Genomic DNA, 6,162 nt, shown 5'->3' with positions numbered 1-6,162 from the left:
CAGATATATAATAAGTAGACTGATTTGTTAAGATGAGACATTACATAAGTCCTTTGAGTTATTTAAAACACATACACATGCACACACACACACAAACGCCCACAAAGCCTAAACATCTCATTTAATCAGGCTGTATGAAGATATTGACCCTTCAAAAAAAATAAGCATTTTTACTACGTTAAAAAGTTATTAAAAGGTTCCCAAGAAACTACAGGACTACTTGCTATGTAAAGGGATTCCAGTTGCAAGTAGGCTGACAACAGATATATATACTACAGTCCTCCCTGCTGCATGAAAGTTCCGTAGTTTCAATGTTCAATAATAGCCACTAACCATATGTGATTTTAGAAATTTAAATTGATTAAAATTAAAAACAATTTGAAGTTTTGTTCCTCAGTAGCTATATTTAAAGTATTCAATAGCCACATGTGGCCCATGGCTACCATATCAAACAGACTGATATAGAATATTTCCATCAATGGAGAAAATTCTGTTGGATGGCACTCTGCTAGAACCTGGAATATGACAACTTCAGAATAGTTAGTAACCAATGCTATCAAGAACATTAATGTTGATTCTTTAACTTACAGGCCTTTGAAATGTCCTTCTCCCAATCTGTAAATCGATGAACAATCTCACTCCTGTCTGAGGGAGGGGAGAAAAAACATAAGATGTGTTTAAATACTGAGGAAAACATTTCCGATGCTAATTTTATTCTTCTTTCCTTTTAACTTATTTCCTTGCTTCAAAGTATTGGTACTATGATCCCTGTACAGATTCTTAGGATGATGATAAACTATATTTTCCACATCTAAATCATTATTCAGACACCAAGAATATTATTTTAACACTCATTAAATATGTATAAGTATTATAGTTTTATCACTATATATATCTTGTAAAACTTGGATAAGAAATAATGCTTTGTGGTGTCAATGTACAGGTACTAAGAAGACATTCTATCATAAAAGTAAACATAACTGTAAGTCCTAGATATAATATTAACAGCACACATTTTTAAAATAAATCATGGCACGGTGGGTAGGCCTTTGAGATAGATTTTAATTCTCTCTTCAACGCTATACTAAAATTTAAGTCACCTGCCTCATATTTCTTTATGTGCAAATGAAAATTACAGTCACCAAACAATTCTCTCCATTTCTTCACCTAAGACATTTAAAATAAGTTCTTAAGTTCATAGAATAACTATGTACTTTATTTTGTTCACCAATACAAAATATTATCCTATGCTAGAAATAAATGCTAAAGAAAACTCATTTAAAGACATGGGATTCACTGAAACTTTCTTTCACCGGGAAAATAAAGTTAAGCAATGGAAAAATAAAATTTTTACGTGCTTCTCAACGAAACACACCCCTGGAATAAGCAAACCTGTAAAGGAAGAGAAGGGAAATAAAGGTTACCCACTTCATTGTGCCCAGTGCTTGTGGGGTTGATAGAAAAGTGGATGGATGGCAGCAAATCAGCCCTAATATAGTTCTTTAACCAATAATTGTAGATTATTAACTAGACTCATCTGGTATTTCACTGGTTCCCAAGGGATTACCAAATCACAAAATTCTGGCCAAAGAATTGTTTGACTAAATCCCTTGCATATGTTTGCCACTTGGAACTGTCTTCTTTGAGAGACTTTGTCAACTCATTAAAGTTATGTAAAATGTCTTATCAAATTTTACATAAGAGTTTAAAGGATTTTGTACCTACTATTCATTGCCATGTTCTTTATCTGCTTATTTTCCATTTAAACATTTAAATTTTTTATATTTGTAAAATTTCCAAATGAAGGACTTTGCTTGGAAATAAGACATACTAAAAGAGCTAAAATCCAAATTATATTTATTACTATTTCAAAGTATGCTTTTATTCAGGTAATTACAAATTTAGACACACATGCACACCTTTCATTCTTCTGAAATTTTTGTATCTGAAAACCCTTATGTTGCCTCAAATGTAAACTAAGAAAAAGCCATAGCAACAGCAACAACTAAAATATTTAGAAGTTCTAGGTTTCTGTCCCAGCTCTGGTCTACATGCGATACATGTCCTGAGGTAGGATTTTTCCATCTAGTACGAAGATCTCTCATAAGACTTTTCAGTCAAGAACACATTGGGAAGAACATGGACACAAATGACAGTGACAATCTTTGCCATAACAGTATGCACAAGTACAGACTGAGCCCTGAGTGCACCTCAAGAGGTTGTGAAAATCCTAGACCTGCACCGGCATCTAATTCTTTTCACTCTTGTTTCACACTTTTTTCCATTCTGCTTTAATAAGAATCACAAGCTTTTTTAAATGTTACTTTAAGTTGCAAAACAGATTTAGCATTATATATAAAAACAAAGCAAAGCAAAGCAAATTTTTTAAATGTTTAAAAAATATCCCTTTCCCCACAGCACCTTCCCAAGATGCTCCTCTGTGCCGCAGAAGAGCTCTGCCTTTGCTCAGGAGGTGAAGAACTACTGCCATCAACCAGCAAGAAAATGACTTTCTCTGATACTATAATTAATTATTATAATTACAATTAATTAATAATAATCAGTATCAAGCCAGTCATTTCACTTCATTAAATAACTCAATTAAAACTGTCAGTCAAATTGCTCCCTGCTGCTCTCAAGGTACACAGACAGATAACTGCTCAAGAGAACGATCACTCTTGCTAGCCGTCGCGTATTGAAAGAAAACGTACTTTCTGTGATCTCATTCTAGTTCATATTTGGGAAGAAGTACTAATGAAAGCACAGACGAGAGGAGATGAGAGATAGAGATAGAGTATTAATGACTCAAAGGAGTCCTGGGAGGGATCAGCAGGCTTATCTTTCAAGCCACATGAACAGAAGAAAAAGAACATCTTGTGGAATTATTATATTAATATATTATTATATTATTTTTTTAAAAACCAAAACTATCTACAGTGGGAAAGAGACACAGAAACTGTTCTAACTTTTTAAATAGAGAAGGTAATTTTTTCTTGGATAAATTATAATTTTTTTCATTTAACTTCTTAAAAAAGGGTGGGCATGGTTTATTTAAAATCAGGGGCCAAGCCTAGGCTTTTAGTGATGTGACACCTGAGGGGTAAGCAAGCACGCTGTTCTTTATTGTTTATTATATTTCCACTACTAATTCACAAATTCAAGCTTCACCACTCAAACACATACTTTTCATGTCTTTTTTGCATTTAATAAATGAAAAGAATAATATTTACCCACCTACCTTAGACAATATTACATTGTTACACCATGGTAAAAGTCTACAATCTATTGATCAAATTCATCATGACAGGATAGAAACTTTGGACTGATTTTCCTATATTTAATGAAGATCCAAGTGCTTCAAAATATAAATTTAGAGCCACCTGAAATACCTTTCCTTAACATTATGATTATGGTATTTCCCATGTGTGTACCCTTGTAAATCATAAGCAGATTCTAAAGAAATTAAAACTGTTAATTATAAGCACTAGTTGCATGTTTAAAATTCATCTGAATTAATAAGAAACCCTTGTATCCATGGATCCTCAAATAAGAACTCCTTCATTTTTTTCTGAAAATCCTACTATTAATTTTGCACATACTATATTCCCTTTTTGTTTGTTTTTTATTTTTTTACATTCAAAGTTTTATTTCCTTGGCATAAACATAAAGTGACACATTATGAATGGAGAGAGAACCCTAGTTAGTGAAGTCTAAAGCCTGAACCTTTTAAAAAGCTGTCAAATACACCAAATAATTCAGCATATGTATTCTATACTGAGAGGAATAAAGTTCATAATTATACGTATCTGTAAATATTCTATTGTTCAAGTGTTTCAACCCTACATTTAGTCAGCCATCAAAGAACTCTGGAGCAGAGGCAAACCAAATATTTAAATTCCCAGTGCTGCATTCACTGTTGTTACAAGGAAGGTGGTCCTGCTGCCCTTTGCAGGTGACCTTTGCCACCCCACTGCTCCAGGGGTAGCAATGCAGCCAGTTACTGGGCGTTGTGCTTAGCACTTTCTGGCCCACAGAAACAGAAGTATATAATAATTTAGAATATAATAATTCTAAATAATAATTTAGAAAAGAAAAAAACACTGCAATGAAAATGCAGATATAACTGGGACTTAAATCAGGGCTTACTCACTTTTGTCCTTTGTTTTTCATTTTTACAAGATGGAAAAGGCAAAGCTTTGAACTACAGGAATTATCTCCTAACTTGCCCCTCACTCCTGATGATTACCTGACACCAATGGCCTCCTCTCCTCCTCCATGTTCCAGAAGTTTCTCACAGAAGGGATAACCTTCTTGCACTAGGGGCAGCCCCCCCCCCCCAGGCCATCTTTCAGCCCAAGGTTTCTGCCATCTCACTGACACCCCACCGCTGGTACAGAGCACCATTCCGGGATTTCCTCGTGGCAATAAGGTAAAATATATCATGAAAATATGACAATATCTAATAATATCCAGTATTTTAACAGACTTTCTATTAGTAGTCACTTAACCACAGCTATTCCAAAATACAAGTGGCGACCTAGGATGCCACTGGCATTACAGTCTGAGTCTCTGCCCTCCATGCACTGGCAGCAGACAGGAGGTCCTTATTCAGAAGGCCTGGGGACTGTTCTCACCCTTTGCATGTGGGCCCTCCCTGAGTGGGCCCTGTGGCAAGTGAGTGAGTGCTCCAAGAGCTGTTGGCCCCACAGTTTGAATCCGTGCTTTACTTGTGCCTGGATCCCCTAGGGGGTTGGTCACAGGCACAGGCAGTCTGTGACTACTTTTCGAGTGGCCTGGGTTTGGCTCCTGCACACATCCTGAACTGACTAAGACGCAGAACCAGGCTGGCTATGACCTGCTCCCAACACCATGGTTCCCAGCTAAAACTTGCAGAGAGAGCCAGGAATTTCCCATCTACTTCCTGGGGCAGAGCAGGGGACCCAGGACCCTGCCTCCATTACAGTCTGAGTCTCTGCCTTCTGTGCACCTGTGGCAGACAGGAGGTCCTCACTCAGAAGGCCAGGGGACTGCTCTCACCATTTGCATGTGGGCCCTCCCTGACAGTGCCCTGTGCCAAGTGAGTGAGCGCTTCAAGAGCTGCTGGTCCCTTGGTTTGAGTCCATGCTCTACTTGTGGCCGGACCGCCTGCGGGGTCACAGGCATTGGCAGTCTGTGGTAACTGTCCATCTGGCCTGCATCTGGTTACTGTATATGTCCTCAACTGACTGGAGACACAGAATCAGGTGGTTCACAAACTGTCGACCTTACAGTTTGTGTCTGGGTTTTGCCTGTACTCTGAACTGCCTGGGGACAGAAGTCCACTGGACCGGGATTGTCACAGCAGTGCAACCCAAGTCTGGGCCATACACGTACCCTGAACTGCAAGGGGATGCTGGATCAGATGGTCTGCCATCAGCTGACACCAATGCCTGAGTCTGAGACCTGGGATAACTAGATACATACCAACAACTGCAGGAAAACCCAGGATGAAGTAATGCTTCTCAGGGGTCACTGAGGGGCAAACCTGACCAACAGGAAAACTAGGGACACTAGTGGCCTTTACTGTGCAGCTACTGAAAAGGGAAACTGAGCTTTCTGTATCCTGTAGCAAACATGACAAAAAGAAGGACTAAAACACAATCCCAGAACTCCACCCCACTCAGTACAAGTCAGGATACATCAACATAGGAGTACTTGTAAAGACATGCCTGAAATAGCTGAAATGATTACAATGGAAGTAAAGAAACAACTCCATAAGGCCATAGAAGAGATGAGATCAGAAATAATCTCTCAGGCAAAAAATGAAATGACAATAATAATGAAAGAACTGCTCAAAATGTCTGAAGAAGAAACACATAAGAAAATAGAAGAACAAAGGCAAGGGTCAGAGTGTTAAATGAAAAATATAGAAAGGACTTAGAACACCTGAACCAGATTCAAAGAGACTTCCAGGAAAACAAAGCTGCCACTGAAAGCTACCAAAACCGCTTGAATGAAGCTGAAGATAGAATCTCAGACTTTGAAGACAACATGGCAGCTACTGAGCTGGAAAGAAAGGATCTTATAAATTCAACAAGGATCCAGGAAAAGTCAATTCAACAGCTGCAAGATGAGGCAAATAGGAATAATGTACAACTTATAGGAGTCAATGAAACAGCAGGA

The 6,162-nt window shown here is 37.9% G+C and overlaps 1 pseudogene; it reads right to left on the bottom strand.

Annotated features, from left to right (window-relative positions):
- The window catches only part of LOC102006759, a 14,540-nt pseudogene extending 13,107 nt beyond the window's left edge, over positions 1–1,433 (bottom strand).
- Positions 1,434–6,162: the final 4,729 nt, after the last annotated feature.

This window comes from Chinchilla lanigera, unplaced genomic scaffold (assembly GCF_000276665.1).
Source record: "Chinchilla lanigera isolate Chin_1 unplaced genomic scaffold, ChiLan1.0 scaffold00011, whole genome shotgun sequence".
NCBI lineage: Eukaryota > Metazoa > Chordata > Mammalia > Rodentia > Chinchillidae > Chinchilla > Chinchilla lanigera.
Note: the sequence above shows the minus strand (reverse complement) of the source record. Positions and strands in the feature narration are given on the sequence as shown.